This window comes from Triturus cristatus, chromosome 6 (assembly GCF_964204655.1).
Source record: "Triturus cristatus chromosome 6, aTriCri1.1, whole genome shotgun sequence".
Lineage (NCBI taxonomy): Eukaryota > Metazoa > Chordata > Amphibia > Caudata > Salamandridae > Triturus > Triturus cristatus.
In genome coordinates, this window is record NC_140589.1 from 100,961,222 (window position 1) to 100,981,665 (window position 20,444).

General features: G+C 43.3%; 21 non-coding genes across 21 annotated transcripts; all 21 read right to left on the reverse strand.

Annotated features, from left to right (window-relative positions):
- Positions 1 to 307: 307 nt before the first annotated feature.
- TRNAL-UAG (transfer RNA leucine (anticodon UAG)) lies at positions 308 to 390 on the reverse strand. Its single transcript has one exon. It is a non-coding gene; the product is annotated as a tRNA-Leu (tRNA).
- A 1,293-nt stretch (positions 391 to 1,683) lies between these two features.
- Positions 1,684 to 1,766, reverse strand: TRNAL-CAG (transfer RNA leucine (anticodon CAG)). Its single transcript has one exon. It is a non-coding gene; the product is annotated as a tRNA-Leu (tRNA).
- Positions 1,767 to 2,398: 632 nt separating this feature from the next.
- TRNAL-UAG (transfer RNA leucine (anticodon UAG)) lies at positions 2,399 to 2,481 on the reverse strand. Its single transcript has one exon. It is a non-coding gene; the product is annotated as a tRNA-Leu (tRNA).
- A 1,024-nt stretch (positions 2,482 to 3,505) lies between these two features.
- Positions 3,506 to 3,588, reverse strand: TRNAL-AAG (transfer RNA leucine (anticodon AAG)). Its single transcript has one exon. It is a non-coding gene; the product is annotated as a tRNA-Leu (tRNA).
- A 186-nt stretch (positions 3,589 to 3,774) lies between these two features.
- Positions 3,775 to 3,857, reverse strand: TRNAL-CAG (transfer RNA leucine (anticodon CAG)). The gene has a single exon. It is a non-coding gene; the product is annotated as a tRNA-Leu (tRNA).
- A 632-nt stretch (positions 3,858 to 4,489) lies between these two features.
- TRNAL-UAG (transfer RNA leucine (anticodon UAG)) lies at positions 4,490 to 4,572 on the reverse strand. The gene has a single exon. It is a non-coding gene; the product is annotated as a tRNA-Leu (tRNA).
- A 1,293-nt stretch (positions 4,573 to 5,865) lies between these two features.
- On the reverse strand, positions 5,866 to 5,948 carry TRNAL-CAG (transfer RNA leucine (anticodon CAG)). Its single transcript has one exon. It is a non-coding gene; the product is annotated as a tRNA-Leu (tRNA).
- Positions 5,949 to 7,956: 2,008 nt separating this feature from the next.
- On the reverse strand, positions 7,957 to 8,039 carry TRNAL-CAG (transfer RNA leucine (anticodon CAG)). Its single transcript has one exon. It is a non-coding gene; the product is annotated as a tRNA-Leu (tRNA).
- A 632-nt stretch (positions 8,040 to 8,671) lies between these two features.
- On the reverse strand, positions 8,672 to 8,754 carry TRNAL-UAG (transfer RNA leucine (anticodon UAG)). The gene has a single exon. It is a non-coding gene; the product is annotated as a tRNA-Leu (tRNA).
- A 1,024-nt stretch (positions 8,755 to 9,778) lies between these two features.
- Positions 9,779 to 9,861, reverse strand: TRNAL-AAG (transfer RNA leucine (anticodon AAG)). The gene has a single exon. It is a non-coding gene; the product is annotated as a tRNA-Leu (tRNA).
- Positions 9,862 to 10,047: 186 nt separating this feature from the next.
- TRNAL-CAG (transfer RNA leucine (anticodon CAG)) lies at positions 10,048 to 10,130 on the reverse strand. Its single transcript has one exon. It is a non-coding gene; the product is annotated as a tRNA-Leu (tRNA).
- A 632-nt stretch (positions 10,131 to 10,762) lies between these two features.
- On the reverse strand, positions 10,763 to 10,845 carry TRNAL-UAG (transfer RNA leucine (anticodon UAG)). Its single transcript has one exon. It is a non-coding gene; the product is annotated as a tRNA-Leu (tRNA).
- A 1,293-nt stretch (positions 10,846 to 12,138) lies between these two features.
- TRNAL-CAG (transfer RNA leucine (anticodon CAG)) lies at positions 12,139 to 12,221 on the reverse strand. Its single transcript has one exon. It is a non-coding gene; the product is annotated as a tRNA-Leu (tRNA).
- A 632-nt stretch (positions 12,222 to 12,853) lies between these two features.
- Positions 12,854 to 12,936, reverse strand: TRNAL-UAG (transfer RNA leucine (anticodon UAG)). Its single transcript has one exon. It is a non-coding gene; the product is annotated as a tRNA-Leu (tRNA).
- A 1,024-nt stretch (positions 12,937 to 13,960) lies between these two features.
- TRNAL-AAG (transfer RNA leucine (anticodon AAG)) lies at positions 13,961 to 14,043 on the reverse strand. Its single transcript has one exon. It is a non-coding gene; the product is annotated as a tRNA-Leu (tRNA).
- Positions 14,044 to 14,229: 186 nt separating this feature from the next.
- On the reverse strand, positions 14,230 to 14,312 carry TRNAL-CAG (transfer RNA leucine (anticodon CAG)). Its single transcript has one exon. It is a non-coding gene; the product is annotated as a tRNA-Leu (tRNA).
- A 632-nt stretch (positions 14,313 to 14,944) lies between these two features.
- On the reverse strand, positions 14,945 to 15,027 carry TRNAL-UAG (transfer RNA leucine (anticodon UAG)). Its single transcript has one exon. It is a non-coding gene; the product is annotated as a tRNA-Leu (tRNA).
- Positions 15,028 to 16,051: 1,024 nt separating this feature from the next.
- TRNAL-AAG (transfer RNA leucine (anticodon AAG)) lies at positions 16,052 to 16,134 on the reverse strand. Its single transcript has one exon. It is a non-coding gene; the product is annotated as a tRNA-Leu (tRNA).
- A 186-nt stretch (positions 16,135 to 16,320) lies between these two features.
- On the reverse strand, positions 16,321 to 16,403 carry TRNAL-CAG (transfer RNA leucine (anticodon CAG)). The gene has a single exon. It is a non-coding gene; the product is annotated as a tRNA-Leu (tRNA).
- A 1,739-nt stretch (positions 16,404 to 18,142) lies between these two features.
- On the reverse strand, positions 18,143 to 18,225 carry TRNAL-AAG (transfer RNA leucine (anticodon AAG)). The gene has a single exon. It is a non-coding gene; the product is annotated as a tRNA-Leu (tRNA).
- Positions 18,226 to 18,411: 186 nt separating this feature from the next.
- TRNAL-CAG (transfer RNA leucine (anticodon CAG)) lies at positions 18,412 to 18,494 on the reverse strand. Its single transcript has one exon. It is a non-coding gene; the product is annotated as a tRNA-Leu (tRNA).
- Positions 18,495 to 20,444: the final 1,950 nt, after the last annotated feature.

The following is a 20,444-nucleotide window of genomic DNA, read 5'->3' on the forward strand; positions in this document are numbered from 1 at the left end:
AAGGAAATTGCTGTAAGTGTGCTGGAGTCCAGTTGTCTACCAGATGCATGGCATTCTTCCCAATTTTCAGGGCCCGTCTGGCCAGGGCATACAAGAGCATGACTCTTCCAGATGACCTCTTACATGGGTCCTATGCTCATTTGGTAAGGATTGCGCTTTGTCAGCAAGACGTTATAGAACCTAAATATATGAGAAACCCCATCTCTCTTGACAAGAGGAGAACGGAATAACGTGCCAAGTGAAGACCAACAGATGCAACTTCCATCAGATGTTAACCTGATAAAGGAGATTAAATCTCCAAAAGGCATGTCAGAAGTGGGATTCGAACCCACGCCTCCAAAGGAGACTGTGGCCTAAACACAGCGCCTTAGACCTCTCGGCCATCCTGACAGTATAGGCTTTTAAGAAATGAATAAAAGTTACTCAGAAACGTCTACCTCCATGCAAGCCTGAAATAATTTAAACCTTCAAACACAAGGTGCAACTTTATGCACAGGACAATAAACACAGAAGAACACATACGAAAGCACTTTATTTCACAGGTATACAGTTTTCATGCTTTTAGAACACCACATACCTCTCACCAGCTATTTAGGGTCCTGTATCCGACTCACAACATTTCCTTGCCTGCGACCTCTCTCTCTACACAAACAACTACAGCACAGGAAGTAGGAAGGCAATAGGTGGGGCAGTTTATGCAAATTTATGCTGCCAATGTGCCTTGCAGATTCATGCAGGATTTCTAGATCCTTGCTGGATACAAGAGAGTAGGCCTTGTTCCAGATAAACTATCCCTAGCAGGGAAAGTCTAAGCACAGGCACTCTTTTGCTCTTTAGCCCCTGGCCTGGGACTCACCCTCACTTGCTGAGGCGTGAAATTCTGCATACTAACTTTGCACAGAAGGTATGTTTGTGGTTGTTTGGGGATGGGTGGGAGGTCAAGAGCAGGGAAAAGCAGGTCTCCTTCACTAGTAGACTACTCTTCTATGCCTCCCTGCCGTTCACTCACTCTGTCTTTGTTTCATTCTCTCCTTCCACAACACTCCTTCTCACTCACTCGCTCTATCACTTGTATTTTTGCCCTTGCTCTGCATTCTATAGTGGAAACATCTCTTGAATGAAGCATCTGAAAATGACGTGACATAAAATTTAAAACCTCCTTATTGGAAACCTAAAACATCACAAGACTTAATGTAACCCATTTCTTTCATAAAAAAGATTTTTAAAGTACCCCACAAAACAAATATAAAACACCACGAGTGCTAGAAGAATATTACATTAACGTTAAAGATAGAATAGGGCAAATGCATTTGCAGTTGAAACTGAAGTTTGGTACTTATTCAGATATTGTTTACATTGCCAATTTTTAGCTGAGATTCTAAAGGAACTGAGAGAGAAAATGGAATTCAAGTTTTGTCAGAAGTGGGATTAGAACCCACGCCTCCAGGAGAGACTGCGGCCTTAACGCAGCGCCTTAGACCACTCGGCCATCCTGACCCCATGCTGCTTTTTCATCTAAAGGGTGAGAAAGATATTAGGAACCAAAAAATGCACAGAGCTTAGGCCAATAGTGGCTAGAGCAAGAAAAAAACTCACTGCACTCTTCCAAGAAGACAATCCTATAAGCCACTGCGAGGGAAATGATCATATTTCTCAAGAAAAAAATTAGAGTAAACACAGGACTGTCAGAAGTGGGATTTGAACCCACGCCTCCAGAGGAGACTGCGACCTGAACACAGCACCTTAGACCACTCGGCCATCCTGACTTGCTTTCCCAGCATCTTCCAGAGGCCAGACAGCCATGCAGGTGAGGTACTGAAAAGGAATGCCCTCAATTTATTTATCCTATTATATGCACTTCCAACAGATCTTTGAACAATCTGTACAGAGCAGGACCTATGGAGAACTCTTTAGAACTTTGAGGCGAACAAAGAGAAAGTGCTATTCACCAGCCACTTGAACGGCTCAAAGCTGCTTTGAAATTGAGACAATAGCCACCTCTTGGCTGGCTAAAGCAATTTCAACAAGGGATCTCAAAGTCACAACATAGGGTGGAGTATGCAAATTTAAGCAGCCCCTGATCAAAGCCCTGAGGAAATTGCTGTAAGTGTGCTGGAGTCCAGTTGTCTACCAGATGAATGGCATTCTTCCAAATTTGCTGGGCCCGTCTGGCCAGGGCATACAAGAGCATGACTCTTCCAGATGACCTCTTACATGGGTCCTATGCTCATTTGGTAAGGATTGCGCTTTGTCAGCAAGACGTTATAGAACCTAAATATATGAGAAACCCCATCTCTCTTGACAAGAGGAGAACGGAATAACGTGCCAAGTGAAGACCAACAGATGCAACTTCCATCAGATGTTAACCTGATAAAGGAGATTAAATCTCCAAAAGGCATGTCAGAAGTGGGATTCGAACCCACGCCTCCAAAGGAGACTGTGGCCTAAACACAGCGCCTTAGACCTCTCGGCCATCCTGACAGTATATGCTTTTAAGAAATGAATAAAAGTTACTCAGAAACGTCTACCTCAATGCAAGCCTGAAATAATTTAAACCTTCAAACACAAAGTGCAACTTTATGCACAGGACAATAAACACAGAAGAACACATACGAAAGCACTTTATTTCACAGGTATACAGTTTTCATGCTTTTAGAACACCACATACCTCTCACCAGCTATTTAGGGTCCTGTATCCGACTCACAACATTTCCTTGCCTGCGACCTCTCTCTCTACACAAACAACTACAGCACAGGAAGTAGGAAGGCAATAGGTGGGGCAGTTTATGCAAATTTATGCTGCCAATGTGCCTTGCAGATTCATGCAGGATTTCTAGATCCTTGCTGGATACAAGAGAGTAGGCCTTGTTCCAGATAAACTATCCCTAGCAGGGAAAGTCTGAGCACAGGCACTCTTTTGCTCTTTAGCCCCTGGCCTGGGACTCACCCTCACTTGGTGAGGCGTGAAATTCTGCATACCAATTTTGCACAGAAGGTATGTTTGTGGTTGTTTGGGGATGGGTGGGAGGTCAAGAGCAGGGAAAAGCAGGTCTCCTTCACTACTAGACTCCTCTTCTATGCCTCCCTGCCGTTCACTCACTCTGTCTTTGTTTCATTCTCTCCTTCCACAACACTCCTTCTCACTCACTCGCTCTATCACTTGTATTTTTGCCCTTGCTCTGCATTCTATAGTGGAAACATCTCTTGAATGAAGCATCTGAAAATGACGTGACATAAAATTTAAAACCTCCTTATTGGAAACCTAAAACATCACAAGACTTAATGTAACCCATTTCTTTCATAAAAAAGATTTTTAAAGTACCCCACAAAACAAATATAAAACACCACAAGTGCTAGAAGAATATTACATTAACGTTAAAGATAGAATAGGGCAAATGCATTTGCAGTTGAAACTGAAGTTTGGTACTTATTCAGATATTATTTACATTGCCAATTTTTAGCTGAGATTCTAAAGGAACTGAGAGAGAAAATGGAATTCAAGTTTTGTCAGAAGTGGGATTCGAACCCACGCCTCCAGGAGAGACTGCAGCCTTAACGCAGCGCCTTAGACCACTCGGCCATCCTGACCCCATGCTGCTTTTTCATCTAAAGGGTGAGAAAGATATTAGGAACCAAAAAATGCACAGAGATGAGGGCAATAGTGGCTAGAGCAAGAAAAAAACTCACTGCACTCTTCCAAGAAGACAATCCTATAAGCCACTGCGAGGGGAATGATCATATTTCTCAAGAAAATAATTAGAGTAAACACAGGACTGTCAGAAGTGGGATTTGAACCCACGCCTCCAGAGGAGACTGCGACCTGAACGCAGCGCCTTAGACCACTCGGCCATCCTGACTTGCTTTCCCAGCATCTTCCAGAGGCCAGACAGCCATGCAGGTGAGGTACTGAAAAGGAATGCCCTCAATTTATTTATCCTATTATATGCACTTCCAACAGATCTTTGAACAATCTGTACAGAGCAGGACCTATGGAGAACTCTTTAGAACTTTGAGGCGAACAAAGAGAAAGTGCTATTCACCAGCCACTTGAACGGCTCAAAGCTGCTTTGAAATTGAGACAATAGCCACCTCTTGGCTGGCTAAAGCAATTTCAACAAGGGATCTCAAAGTCACAACATAGGGTGGAGTATGCAAATTTAAGCAGCCCCTGATCAAAGCCCTAAGGAAATTGCTGTAAGTGTGCTGGAGTCCAGTTGTCTACCAGATGCATGGCATTCTTCCAAATTTTCAGGGCCCGTCTGGCCAGGGCATACAAGAGCATGACTCTTCCAGATGACCTCTTACATGGGTCCTATGCTCATTTGGTAAGGATTGCGCTTTGTCAGCAAGACGTTATAGAACCTAAATATATGAGAAACCCCATCTCTCTTGACAAGAGGAGAACGGAATAACGTGCCAAGTGAAGACCAACAGATGCAACTTCCATCAGATGTTAACCTGATAAAGGAGATTAAATCTCCAAAAGGCATGTCAGAAGTGGGATTCGAACCCACGCCTCCAAAGGAGACTGTGGCCTAAACACAGCGCCTTAGACCTCTCGGCCATCCTGACAGTATAGGCTTTTAAGAAATGAATAAAAGTTACTCAGAAACGTCTACCTCCATGCAAGCCTGAAATAATTTAAACCTTCAAACACAAGGTGCAACTTTATGCACAGGACAATAAACACAGAAGAACACATACGAAAGCACTTTATTTCACAGGTATACAGTTTTCATGCTTTTAGAACACCACATACCTCTCACCAGCTATTTAGGGTCCTGTATCCGACTCACAACATTTCCTTGCCTGCGACCTCTCTCTCTACACAAACAACTACAGCACAGGAAGTAGGAAGGCAATAGGTGGGGCAGTTTATGCAAATTTATGCTGCCAATGTGCCTTGCAGATTCATGCAGGATTTCTAGATCCTTGCTGGATACAAGAGAGTAGGCCTTGTTCCAGATAAACTATCCCTAGCAGGGAAAGTCTGAGCACAGGCACTCTTTTGCTCTTTAGCCCCTGGCCTGGGACTCACCCTCACTTGCTGAGGCGTGAAATTCTGCATACTAACTTTGCACAGAAGGTATGTTTGTGGTTGTTTGGGGATGGGTGGGAGGTCAAGAGCAGGGAAAAGCAGGTCTCCTTCACTAGTAGACTACTCTTCTATGCCTCCCTGCCGTTCACTCACTCTGTCTTTGTTTCATTCTCTCCTTCCACAACACTCCTTCTCACTCACTCGCTCTATCACTTGTATTTTTGCCCTTGCTCTGCATTCTATAGTGGAAACATCTCTTGAATGAAGCATCTGAAAATGACGTGACATAAAATTTAAAACCTCCTTATTGGAAACCTAAAACATCACAAGACTTAATGTAACCCATTTCTTTCATAAAAAAGATTTTTAAAGTACCCCACAAAACAAATATAAAACACCACGAGTGCTAGAAGAATATTACATTAACGTTAAAGATAGAATAGGGCAAATGCATTTGCAGTTGAAACTGAAGTTTGGTACTTATTCAGATATTGTTTACATTGCCAATTTTTAGCTGAGATTCTAAAGGAACTGAGAGAGAAAATGGAATTCAAGTTTTGTCAGAAGTGGGATTAGAACCCACGCCTCCAGGAGAGACTGCGGCCTTAACGCAGCGCCTTAGACCACTCGGCCATCCTGACCCCATGCTGCTTTTTCATCCAAAGGGTGAGAAAGATATTAGGAACCAAAAAATGCACAGAGCTTAGGTCAATAGTGGCTAGAGCAAGAAAAAAACTCACTGCACTCTTCCAAGAAGACAATCCTATAAGCCACTGCGAGGGAAATGATCATATTTCTCAAGAAAAAAATTAGAGTAAACACAGGACTGTCAGAAGTGGGATTTGAACCCACGCCTCCAGAGGAGACTGCGACCTGAACACAGCACCTTAGACCACTCGGCCATCCTGACTTGCTTTCCCAGCATCTTCCAGAGGCCAGACAGCCATGCAGGTGAGGTACTGAAAAGGAATGCCCTCAATTTATTTATCCTATTATATGCACTTCCAACAGATCTTTGAACAATCTGTACAGAGCAGGACCTATGGAGAACTCTTTAGAACTTTGAGGCGAACAAAGAGAAAGTGCTATTCACCAGCCACTTGAACGGCTCAAAGCTGCTTTGAAATTGAGACAATAGCCACCTCTTGGCTGGCTAAAGCAATTTCAACAAGGGATCTCAAAGTCACAACATAGGGTGGAGTATGCAAATTTAAGCAGCCCCTGATCAAAGCCCTGAGGAAATTGCTGTAAGTGTGCTGGAGTCCAGTTGTCTACCAAATGAATGGCATTCTTCCAAATTTGCTGGGCCCGTCTGGCCAGGGCATACAAGAGCATGACTCTTCCAGATGACCTCTTACATGGGTCCTATGCTCATTTGGTAAGGATTGCGCTTTGTCAGCAAGACGTTATAGAACCTAAATATATGAGAAACCCCATCTCTCTTGACAAGAGGAGAACGGAATAACGTGCCAAGTGAAGACCAACAGATGCAACTTCCATCAGATGTTAACCTGATAAAGGAGATTAAATCTCCAAAAGGCATGTCAGAACTGGGATTCGAACCCACGCCTCCAAAGGAGACTGTGGCCTAAACACAGCGCCTTAGACCTCTCGGCCATCCTGACAGTATAGGCTTTTAAGAAATGAATAAAAGTTACTCAGAAACGTCTCCCTCCATGCAAGCCTGAAATAATTTAAACATTCAAACACAAGGTGCAACTTTATGCACAGGGCAATAAACACAGAAGAACACATACGAAAGCACTTTATTTCACAGGTATACAGTTTTCATGCTTTTAGAACACCACATACCTCTCACCAGCTATTTAGGGTCAAGTATCCGACTCACAACATTTCCTTGCCTGCGACCTCTCTCTCTACACAAACAACTACAGCACAGGAAGTAGGAAGGCAATAGGAGGGGCAGTTTATGCAAATTTATGCTGCCAATGTGCCTTGCAGATTCATGCAGGATTTCTAGATCCTTGCTGGATACAAGAGAGTAGGCCTTGTTCCAGATAAACTATCCCTAGCAGGGAAAGTCTGAGCACAGGCACTCTTTTGCTCTTTAGCCCCTGGCCTGGGACTCACCCTCACTTGCTGAGGCGTGAAATTCTGCATACCAACTTTGCACAGAAGGTATGTTTGTGGTTGTTTGGGGATGGGTGGGAGGTCAAGAGCAGGGAAAAGCAGGTCTCCTTCACTACTAGACTCCTCTTCTATGCCTCCCTGCCATTCACTCACTCTGTCTTTGTTTCATTCTCTCCTTCCACAACACTCCTTCTCACTCACTCGCTCTATCACTTGTATTTTTGCCCTTGCTCTTCATTCTATAGTGGAAACATCTCTTGAATGAAGCATCTGAAAATGACGTGACATAAAATTTAAAACCTCCTTATTGGAAACCTACAACATCACAAGACTTAATGTAACCCATTTCTTTCATAAAAAAGATTTTTAAAGTACCCCACAAAACAAATATAAAACACCAGGAGTGCTAGAAGAATATTACATTAACGTTAAAGATAGAATAGGGCAAATGCATTTGCAGTTGAAAATGAAATTTGGTACTTATTCAGATATTATTTACATTGCCAATTTTTAGCTGAGATTCTAAAGGAACTGAGAGAGAAAATGGAATTCACGTTTTGTCAGAAGTGGGATTTGAACCCATGCCTCCAGGAGAGACTGCGGCCTTAACGCAGCACCTTAGACCACTCGGCCATCCTGACCCCATGCTGCTTTTTCATCCAAAGGGTGAGAAAGATATTAGGAACCAAAAAATGCACAGAGCTTAGGTCAATAGTGGCTAGAGCAAGAAAAAAACTCACTGCACTCTTCCAAGAAGACAATCCTATAAGCCACTGCGAGGGAAATGATCATATTTCTCAAGAAAAAAATTAGAGTAAACACAGGACTGTCAGAAGTGGGATTTGAACCCACGCCTCCAGAGGAGACTGCGACCTGAACACAGCACCTTAGACCACTCGGCCATCCTGACTTGCTTTCCCAGCATCTTCCAGAGGCCAGACAGCCATGCAGGTGAGGTACTGAAAAGGAATGCCCTCAATTTATTTATCCTATTATATGCACTTCCAACAGATCTTTGAACAATCTGTACAGAGCAGGACCTATGGAGAACTCTTTAGAACTTTGAGGCGAACAAAGAGAAAGTGCTATTCACCAGCCACTTGAACGGCTCAAAGCTGCTTTGAAATTGAGACAATAGCCACCTCTTGGCTGGCTAAAGCAATTTCAACAAGGGATCTCAAAGTCACAACATAGGGTGGAGTATGCAAATTTAAGCAGCCCCTGATCAAAGCCCTGAGGAAATTGCTGTAAGTGTGCTGGAGTCCAGTTGTCTACCAAATGAATGGCATTCTTCCAAATTTGCTGGGCCCGTCTGGCCAGGGCATACAAGAGCATGACTCTTCCAGATGACCTCTTACATGGGTCCTATGCTCATTTGGTAAGGATTGCGCTTTGTCAGCAAGACGTTATAGAACCTAAATATATGAGAAACCCCATCTCTCTTGACAAGAGGAGAACGGAATAACGTGCCAAGTGAAGACCAACAGATGCAACTTCCATCAGATGTTAACCTGATAAAGGAGATTAAATCTCCAAAAGGCATGTCAGAAGTGGGATTCGAACCCACGCCTCCAAAGGAGACTGTGGCCTAAACACAGCGCCTTAGACCTCTCGGCCATCCTGACAGTATAGGCTTTTAAGAAATGAATAAAAGTTACTCAGAAACGTCTCCCTCCATGCAAGCCTGAAATAATTTAAACATTCAAACACAAGGTGCAACTTTATGCACAGGGCAATAAACACAGAAGAACACATACGAAAGCACTTTATTTCACAGGTATACAGTTTTCATGCTTTTAGAACACCACATACCTCTCACCAGCTATTTAGGGTCCTGTATCCGACTCACAACATTTCCTTGCCTGCGACCTCTCTCTCTACACAAACAACTACAGCACAGGAAGTAGGAAGGCAATAGGTGGGGCAGTTTATGCAAATTTATGCTGCCAATGTGCCTTGCAGATTCATGCAGGATTTCTAGATCCTTGCTGGATACAAGAGAGTAGGCCTTGTTCCAGATAAACTATCCCTAGCAGGGAAAGTCTGAGCACAGGCACTCTTTTGCTCTTTAGCCCCTGGCCTGGGACTCACCCTCACTTGCTGAGGCGTGAAATTCTGCATACCAACTTTGCACAGAAGGTATGTTTGTGGTTGTTTGGGGATGGGTGGGAGGTCAAGAGCAGGTAAAAGCAGGTCTCCTTCACTACTAGACTTCTCTTCTATGCCTCCCTGCCGTTCACTCACTCTGTCTTTGTTTCATTCTCTCCTTCCACAACACTCCTTCTCACTCACTCGCTCTATCACTTGTATTTTTGCCCTTGCTCTGCATTCTATAGTGGAAACATCTCTTGAATGAAGCATCTGAAAATGACGTGACATAAAATTTAAAACCTCCTTATTGGAAACCTAAAACATCACAAGACTTAATGTAACCCATTTCTTTCATAAAAAAGATTTTTAAAGTACCCCACAAAACAAATATAAAACACCACGAGTGCTAGAAGAATATTACATTAACGTTAAAGATAGAATAGGGCAAATGCATTTGCAGTTGAAACTGAAGTTTGGTACTTATTCAGATATTATTTACATTGCCAATTTTTAGCTGAGATTCTAAAGGAACTGAGAGAGAAAATGGAATTCAAGTTTTGTCAGAAGTGGGATTCGAACCCACGCCTCCAGGAGAGACTGCAGCCTTAACGCAGCGCCTTAGACCACTCGGCCATCCTGACCCCATGCTGCTTTTTCATCTAAAGGGTGAGAAAGATATTAGGAACCAAAAAATGCACAGAGATGAGGGCAATAGTGGCTAGAGCAAGAAAAAAACTCACTGCACTCTTCCAAGAAGACAATCCTATAAGCCACTGCGAGGGGAATGATCATATTTCTCAAGAAAATAATTAGAGTAAACACAGGACTGTCAGAAGTGGGATTTGAACCCACGCCTCCAGAGGAGACTGCGACCTGAACGCAGCGCCTTAGACCACTCGGCCATCCTGACTTGCTTTCCCAGCATCTTCCAGAGGCCAGACAGCCATGCAGGTGAGGTACTGAAAAGGAATGCCCTCAATTTATTTATCCTATTATATGCACTTCCAACAGATCTTTGAACAATCTGTACAGAGCAGGACCTATGGAGAACTCTTTAGAACTTTGAGGCGAACAAAGAGAAAGTGCTATTCACCAGCCACTTGAACGGCTCAAAGCTGCTTTGAAATTGAGACAATAGCCACCTCTTGGCTGGCTAAAGCAATTTCAACAAGGGATCTCAAAGTCACAACATAGGGTGGAGTATGAAAATTTAAGCAGCCCCTGATCAAAGCCCTAAGGAAATTGCTGTAAGTGTGCTGGAGTCCAGTTGTCTACCAGATGCATGGCATTCTTCCAAATTTTCAGGGCCCGTCTGGCCAGGGCATACAAGAGCATGACTCTTCCAGATGACCTCTTACATGGGTCCTATGCTCATTTGGTAAGGATTGCGCTTTGTCAGCAAGACGTTATAGAACCTAAATATATGAGAAACCCCATCTCTCTTGACAAGAGGAGAACGGAATAACGTGCCAAGTGAAGACCAACAGATGCAACTTCCATCAGATGTTAACCTGATAAAGGAGATTAAATCTCCAAAAGGCATGTCAGAAGTGGGATTCGAACCCACGCCTCCAAAGGAGACTGTGGCCTAAACACAGCGCCTTAGACCTCTCGGCCATCCTGACAGTATAGGCTTTTAAGAAATGAATAAAAGTTACTCAGAAACGTCTACCTCCATGCAAGCCTGAAATAATTTAAACCTTCAAACACAAGGTGCAACTTTATGCACAGGACAATAAACACAGAAGAACACATACGAAAGCACTTTATTTCACAGGTATACAGTTTTCATGCTTTTAGAACACCACATACCTCTCACCAGCTATTTAGGGTCCTGTATCCGACTCACAACATTTCCTTGCCTGCGACCTCTCTCTCTACACAAACAACTACAGCACAGGAAGTAGGAAGGCAATAGGTGGGGCAGTTTATGCAAATTTATGCTGCCAATGTGCCTTGCAGATTCATGCAGGATTTCTAGATCCTTGCTGGATACAAGAGAGTAGGCCTTGTTCCAGATAAACTATCCCTAGCAGGGAAAGTCTGAGCACAGGCACTCTTTTGCTCTTTAGCCCCTGGCCTGGGACTCACCCTCACTTGCTGAGGCGTGAAATTCTGCATACTAACTTTGCACAGAAGGTATGTTTGTGGTTGTTTGGGGATGGGTGGGAGGTCAAGAGCAGGGAAAAGCAGGTCTCCTTCACTAGTAGACTACTCTTCTATGCCTCCCTGCCGTTCACTCACTCTGTCTTTGTTTCATTCTCTCCTTCCACAACACTCCTTCTCACTCACTCGCTCTATCACTTGTATTTTTGCCCTTGCTCTGCATTCTATAGTGGAAACATCTCTTGAATGAAGCATCTGAAAATGACGTGACATAAAATTTAAAACCTCCTTATTGGAAACCTAAAACATCACAAGACTTAATGTAACCCATTTCTTTCATAAAAAAGATTTTTAAAGTACCCCACAAAACAAATATAAAACACCACGAGTGCTAGAAGAATATTACATTAACGTTAAAGATAGAATAGGGCAAATGCATTTGCAGTTGAAACTGAAGTTTGGTACTTATTCAGATATTGTTTACATTGCCAATTTTTAGCTGAGATTCTAAAGGAACTGAGAGAGAAAATGGAATTCAAGTTTTGTCAGAAGTGGGATTAGAACCCACGCCTCCAGGAGAGACTGCGGCCTTAACGCAGCGCCTTAGACCACTCGGCCATCCTGACCCCATGCTGCTTTTTCATCCAAAGGGTGAGAAAGATATTAGGAACCAAAAAATGCACAGAGCTTAGGTCAATAGTGGCTAGAGCAAGAAAAAAACTCACTGCACTCTTCCAAGAAGACAATCCTATAAGCCACTGCGAGGGAAATGATCATATTTCTCAAGAAAAAAATTAGAGTAAACACAGGACTGTCAGAAGTGGGATTTGAACCCACGCCTCCAGAGGAGACTGCGACCTGAACACAGCACCTTAGACCACTCGGCCATCCTGACTTGCTTTCCCAGCATCTTCCAGAGGCCAGACAGCCATGCAGGTGAGGTACTGAAAAGGAATGCCCTCAATGTATTTATCCTATTATATGCACTTCCAACAGATCTTTGAACAATCTGTACAGAGCAGGACCTATGGAGAACTCTTTAGAACTTTGAGGCGAACAAAGAGAAAGTGCTATTCACCAGCCACTTGAACGGCTCAAAGCTGCTTTGAAATTGAGACAATAGCCACCTCTTGGCTGGCTAAAGCAATTTCAACAAGGGATCTCAAAGTCACAACATAGGGTGGAGTATGCAAATTTAAGCAGCCCCTGATCAAAGCCCTGAGGAAATTGCTGTAAGTGTGCTGGAGTCCAGTTGTCTACCAAATGAATGGCATTCTTCCAAATTTGCTGGGCCCGTCTGGCCAGGGCATACAAGAGCATGACTCTTCCAGATGACCTCTTACATGGGTCCTATGCTCATTTGGTAAGGATTGCGCTTTGTCAGCAAGACGTTATAGAACCTAAATATATGAGAAACCCCATCTCTCTTGACAAGAGGAGAACGGAATAACGTGCCAAGTGAAGACCAACAGATGCAACTTCCATCAGATGTTAACCTGATAAAGGAGATTAAATCTCCAAAAGGCATGTCAGAAGTGGGATTCGAACCCACGCCTCCAAAGGAGACTGTGGCCTAAACACAGCGCCTTAGACCTCTCGGCCATCCTGACAGTATAGGCTTTTAAGAAATGAATAAAAGTTACTCAGAAACGTCTCCCTCCATGCAAGCCTGAAATAATTTAAACATTCAAACACAAGGTGCAACTTTATGCACAGGGCAATAAACACAGAAGAACACATACGAAAGCACTTTATTTCACAGGTATACAGTTTTCATGCTTTTAGAACACCACATACCTCTCACCAGCTATTTAGGGTCAAGTATCCGACTCACAACATTTCCTTGCCTGCGACCTCTCTCTCTACACAAACAACTACAGCACAGGAAGTAGGAAGGCAATAGGAGGGGCAGTTTATGCAAATTTATGCTGCCAATGTGCCTTGCAGATTCATGCAGGATTTCTAGATCCTTGCTGGATACAAGAGAGTAGGCCTTGTTCCAGATAAACTATCCCTAGCAGGGAAAGTCTGAGCACAGGCACTCTTTTGCTCTTTAGCCCCTGGCCTGGGACTCACCCTCACTTGCTGAGGCGTGAAATTCTGCATACCAACTTTGCACAGAAGGTATGTTTGTGGTTGTTTGGGGATGGGTGGGAGGTCAAGAGCAGGGAAAAGCAGGTCTCCTTCACTACTAGACTCCTCTTCTATGCCTCCCTGCCATTCACTCACTCTGTCTTTGTTTCATTCTCTCCTTCCACAACACTCCTTCTCACTCACTCGCTCTATCACTTGTATTTTTGCCCTTGCTCTTCATTCTATAGTGGAAACATCTCTTGAATGAAGCATCTGAAAATGACGTGACATAAAATTTAAAACCTCCTTATTGGAAACCTACAACATCACAAGACTTAATGTAACCCATTTCTTTCATAAAAAAGATTTTTAAAGTACCCCACAAAACAAATATAAAACACCAGGAGTGCTAGAAGAATATTACATTAACGTTAAAGATAGAATAGGGCAAATGCATTTGCAGTTGAAAATGAAATTTGGTACTTATTCAGATATTATTTACATTGCCAATTTTTAGCTGAGATTCTAAAGGAACTGAGAGAGAAAATGGAATTCAAGTTTTGTCAGAAGTGGGATTTGAACCCATGCCTCCAGGAGAGACTGCGGCCTTAACGCAGCGCCTTAGACCACTCGGCCATCCTGACCCCATGCTGCTTTTTCATCCAAAGGGTGAGAAAGATATTAGGAACCAAAAAATGCACAGAGCTTAGGTCAATAGTGGCTAGAGCAAGAAAAAAACTCACTGCACTCTTCCAAGAAGACAATCCTATAAGCCACTGCGAGGGAAATGATCATATTTCTCAAGAAAAAAATTAGAGTAAACACAGGACTGTCAGAAGTGGGATTTGAACCCACGCCTCCAGAGGAGACTGCGACCTGAACACAGCACCTTAGACCACTCGGCCATCCTGACTTGCTTTCCCAGCATCTTCCAGAGGCCAGACAGCCATGCAGGTGAGGTACTGAAAAGGAATGCCCTCAATTTATTTATCCTATTATATGCACTTCCAACAGATCTTTGAACAATCTGTACAGAGCAGGACCTATGGAGAACTCTTTAGAACTTTGAGGCGAACAAAGAGAAAGTGCTATTCACCAGCCACTTGAACGGCTCAAAGCTGCTTTGAAATTGAGACAATAGCCACCTCTTGGCTGGCTAAAGCAATTTCAACAAGGGATCTCAAAGTCACAACATAGGGTGGAGTATGCAAATTTAAGCAGCCCCTGATCAAAGCCCTGAGGAAATTGCTGTAAGTGTGCTGGAGTCCAGTTGTCTACCAAATGAATGGCATTCTTCCAAATTTGCTGGGCCCGTCTGGCCAGGGCATACAAGAGCATGACTCTTCCAGATGACCTCTTACATGGGTCCTATGCTCATTTGGTAAGGATTGCGCTTTGTCAGCAAGACGTTATAGAACCTAAATATATGAGAAACCCCATCTCTCTTGACAAGAGGAGAACGGAATAACGTGCCAGGTGAAGACCAACAGATGCAACTTCCATCAGATGTTAACCTGATAAAGGAGATTAAATCTCCAAAAGGCATGTCAGAAGTGGGATTCGAACCCACGCCTCCAAAGGAGACTGTGGCCTAAACACAGCGCCTTAGACCTCTCGGCCATCCTGACAGTATAGGCTTTTAAGAAATGAATAAAAGTTACTCAGAAACGTCTCCCTCCATGCAAGCCTGAAATAATTTAAACATTCAAACACAAGGTGCAACTTTATGCACAGGGCAATAAACACAGAAGAACACATACGAAAGCACTTTATTTCACAGGTATACAGTTTTCATGCTTTTAGAACACCACATACCTCTCACCAGCTATTTAGGGTCAAGTATCCGACTCACAACATTTCCTTGCCTGCGACCTCTCTCTCTACACAAACAACTACAGCACAGGAAGTAGGAAGGCAATAGGAGGGGCAGTTTATGCAAATTTATGCTGCCAATGTGCCTTGCAGATTCATGCAGGATTTCTAGATCCTTGCTGGATACAAGAGAGTAGGCCTTGTTCCAGATAAACTATCCCTAGCAGGGAAAGTCTGAGCACAGGCACTCTTTTGCTCTTTAGCCCCTGGCCTGGGACTCACCCTCACTTGCTGAGGCGTGAAATTCTGCATACCAACTTTGCACAGAAGGTATGTTTGTGGTTGTTTGGGGATGGGTGGGAGGTCAAGAGCAGGGAAAAGCAGGTCTCCTTCACTACTAGACTCCTCTTCTATGCCTCCCTGCCATTCACTCACTCTGTCTTTGTTTCATTCTCTCCTTCCACAACACTCCTTCTCACTCACTCGCTCTATCACTTGTATTTTTGCCCTTGCTCTTCATTCTATAGTGGAAACATCTCTTGAATGAAGCATCTGAAAATGACGTGACATAAAATTTAAAACCTCCTTATTGGAAACCTACAACATCACAAGACTTAATGTAACCCATTTCTTTCATAAAAAAGATTTTTAAAGTACCCCACAAAACAAATATAAAACACCAGGAGTGCTAGAAGAATATTACATTAACGTTAAAGATAGAATAGGGCAAATGCATTTGCAGTTGAAAATGAAATTTGGTACTTATTCAGATATTATTTACATTGCCAATTTTTAGCTGAGATTCTAAAGGAACTGAGAGAGAAAATGGAATTCAAGTTTTGTCAGAAGTGGGATTCGAACCCACGCCTCCAGGAGAGACTGCGGCCTTAACGCAGTGCCTTAGACCACTCGGCCATCCTGACCCCATGCTGCTTTTTCATCGAAAGGGTGAGAAAGATATTAGGAACCAAAAAATGCACAGAGCTTAGGCCAATAGTGGCTAGAGCAAGAAAAAAACTCACTGCACTCTTCCAAGAAGACAATCCTATAAGCCACTGCGAGGGAAATGATCATATTTCTCAAGAAAAAAATTAGAGTAAACACAGGACTGTCAGAAGTGGGATTTGAACCCACGCCTCCAGAGGAGACTGCGACCTGAACGCAGCGCCTTAGACCACTCGGCCATCCTGACTTGCTTACCAAGCATCTTCCAGAGGCCAGACAGCCATGCAGGTGAGGTACTGAAAAGGAATGCCCTCAATTTATTTATCCTATTATATGCACTTCCAACAGATCTTTGAACAATCTGTACAGAGCAGGACCTATGGAGAACTCTTTAGAACTTTGAGGCGAACAAAGAGAAAGTGCTATTCACCAGCCACTTGAACGGCTCAAAGCTGCTTTGAAATTGAGACAATAGCCACCTCTTGGCTGGCTAAAGCAATTTCAACAAGGGATCTCAAAGTCACAACATAGGGTGGAGTATGCAAATTTAAGCAGCCCCTGATCAAAGCCCTGAGGAAATTGCTGTAAGTGTGCTGGAGTCCAGTTGTCTACCAGATGAATGGCATTCTTCCAAATTTGCTGGGCCCGTCTGGCCAGGGCATACAAGAGCATGACTCTTCCAGATGACCTCTTACATGGGTCCTATGCTCATTTGGTAAGGATTGCGCTTTGTCAGCAAGACGTTATAGAACCTAAATATATGAGAAACCCCATCTCTCTTGACAAGAGGAGAACGGAATAACGTGCCAAGTGAAGACCAACAGATGCAACTTCCATCAGATGTTAACCTGATAAAGGAGATTAAATCTCCAAAAGGCATGTCAGAAGTGGGATTCGAACCCAAGCCTCCAAAGGAGACTGTGGCCTAAACACAGCGCCTTAGACCTCTCGGCCATCCTGACAGTATATGCTTTTAAGAAATTAATAAAAGTTACTCAGAAACGTCTACCTCAATGCAAGCCTGAAATAATTTAAACCTTCAAACACAAGGTGCAACTTTATGCACAGGACAATAAACACAGAAGAACACATACGAAAGCACTTTATTTCACAGGTATACAGTTTTCATGCTTTTAGAACACCACATACCTCTCACCAGCTATTTAGGGTTCTGTATCCGACTCACAACATTTCCTTGCCTGCGACCTCTCTCTCTACACAAACAACTACAGCACAGGAAGTAGGAAGGCAATAGGTGGGGCAGTTTATGCAAATTTATGCTGCCAATGTGCCTTGCAGATTCATGCAGGATTTCTAGATCCTTGCTGGATACAAGAGAGTAGGCCTTGTTCTAGATAAACTATCCCTAGCAGGGAAAGTCTGAGCACAGGCACTCTTTTGCTCTTTAGCCCCTGGCCTGGGACTCACCCTCACTTGCTGAGGCGTGAAATTCTGCATACCAACTTTGCACAGAAGGTATGTTTGTGGTTGTTTGGGGATGGGTGGGAGGTCAAGAGCAGGGAAAAGCAGGTCTCCTTCACTACTAGACTCCTCTTCTATGCCTCCCTGCCGTTCACTCACTCTGCCTTTGTTTCATTCTCTCCTTCCACAACACTCCTTCTCACTCACTCACTCTATCACTTGTATTTTTGCCCTTGCTCTGCATTCTATAGTGGAAACATCTCTTGAATGAAGCATCTGAAAATGACGTGACATAAAATTTAAAACCTCCTTATTGGAAACCTAAAACATCACAAGACTTAATGTAACCCATTTCTTTCATAAAAAAGATTTTTAAAGTACCCCACAAAACAAATATAAAACACCACGAGTGCTAGAAGAATATTACATTAACGTTAAAGATAGAATAGGGCATATGCATTTGCAGTTGAAACTGAAATTTGGTACTTATTCAGATATTATTTACATTGCCAATTTTTAGCTGAGATTCTAAAGGAACTGAGAGAGAAAATGGAATTCAAGTTTTGTCAGAAGTGGGATTTGAACCCACGCCTCCAGGAGAGACTGCGGCCTTAACGCAGCGCCTTAGACCACTCGGCCATCCTGACCCCATGCTGCTTATTCATCGAAAGGGTGAGAAAGATATTAGGAACCAAAAAATGCACAGAGCTTAGGCCAATAGTGGCTAGAGCAAGAAAAATACTCACTGCACTCTTCCAAGAAGACAATCCTATAAGCCACTGCGAGGGAAATGATCATATTTCTCAAGAAAAATATTAGAGTAAACACAGGACTGTCAGAAGTGGGATTTGAACCCACGCCTCCAGAGGAGACTGCGACCTGAACGCAGCGCCTTAGACCACTCGGCCATCCTGACTTGCTTTCTCAGCATCTTCCAGAGGCCAGACAGCCATGCAGGTGAGGTACTGAAAAGGAATGCCCTCAATTTATTTATCCTATTATATGCACTTCCAACAGATCTTTGAACAATCTGTACAGCAGGACCTATGGAGAACTCTTTAGAACTTTGAGGCGAACAAAGAGAAAGTGCTATTCACCAGCCACTTGAACGGCTCAAAGCTGCTTTGAAATTGAGACAATAGCCACCTCTTGGCTGGCTAAAGCAATTTCAACAAGGGATCTCAAAGTCACAACATAGGGTGGAGTATGCAAATTTAAGCAGCCCCTGATCAAAGCCCTAAGGAAATTGCTGTAAGTGTGCTGGAGTCCAGTTGTCTACCAGATGCATGGCATTCTTCCAAATTTTCAGGGCCCGTCTGGCCAGGGCATACAAGAGCATGACTCTTCCAGATGACCTCTTACATGGGTCCTATGCTCATTTGGTAAGGATTGCGCTTTGTCAGCAAGACGTTATAGAACCTAAATATATGAGAAACCCCATCTCTCTTGACAAGAGGAGAACGGAATAACGTGCCAGGTGAAGACCAACAGATGCAACTTCCATCAGATGTTAACCTGATAAAGGAGATTAAATCTCCAAAAGGAATGTCAGAAGTGGAATTCGAACCCACGCCTCCAAAGGAGACTGTGGCCTAAACACAGCGCCTTAGACCTCTCGGCCATCCTGACAGTATATGCTTTTAAGAAATGAATAAAAGTTACTCAGAAACGTCTACCTCAATGCAAGCCTGAAATAATTTAAACCTTCAAACACAAGGTGCAACTTTATGCACAGGACAATAAACACAGAAGAACACATACGAAAGCACTTTATTTCACAGGTATACAGTTTTCATGCTTTTAGAACACCACATACCTCTCACCAGCTATTTAGGGTCCTGTATCCGACTCACAACATTTCCTTGCCTGCGACCTCTCTCTCTACACAAACAACTACAGCACAGGAAGTAGGAAGGCAATAGGTGGGGCAGTTTATGCAAATTTATGCTGCCAATGTGCCTTGCAGATTCATGCAGGATTTCTAGATCCTTGCTGGATACAAGAGAGTAGGCCTTGTTCTAGATAAACTATCCCTAGCAGGGAAAGTCTGAGCACAGGCACTCTTTTGCTCTTTAGCCCCTGGCCTGGGACTCACCCTCACTTGCTGAGGCGTGAAATTCTGCATACCAACTTTGCACAGAAGGTATGTTTGTGGTTGTTTGGGGATGGGTGGGAGGTCAAGAGCAGGGAAAAGCAGGTCTCCTTCACTACTAGACTCCTCTTCTATGCCTCCCTGCCGTTCACTCACTCTGTCTTTGTTTCATTCTCTCCTTCCACAACACTCCTTCTCACTCACTCGCTCTATCACTTGTATTTTTGCCCTTGCTCTGCATTCTATAGTGGAAACATCTCTTGAATAAAGCATCTGAAAATGACGTGACATAAAATTTAAAACCTCCTTATTGGAAACCTAAAACATCACAAGACTTAATGTAACCCATTTCTTTCATAAAAAAGATTTTTAAAGTACCCCACAAAACAAATATAAAACACCACGAGTGCTAGAAGAATATTACATTAATGTTAAAGATAGAATAGGGCAAATGCATTTGCAGTTGAAACTGAAGTTTGGTACTTATTCAGATATTATTTACATTGCCAATTTTTAGCTGAGATTCTAAAGGAACTGAGAGAGAAAATGGAATTCAAGTTTTGTCAGAAGTGGGATTCGAACCCATGCCTCCAGGAGAGACTGCAGCCTTAACGCAGCACCTTAGACCACTCGGCCATCCTGACCCCATGCGGCTTTGTCATCTAAAGGGTGAGAAAGATATTAGGAATCAAAAAATGCACAGAGCTTAGGCCAATAGTGGCTAGGGCAAGAAAAAAACTCACTGCACTCTTCCAAGAAGACAATCCTATAAGC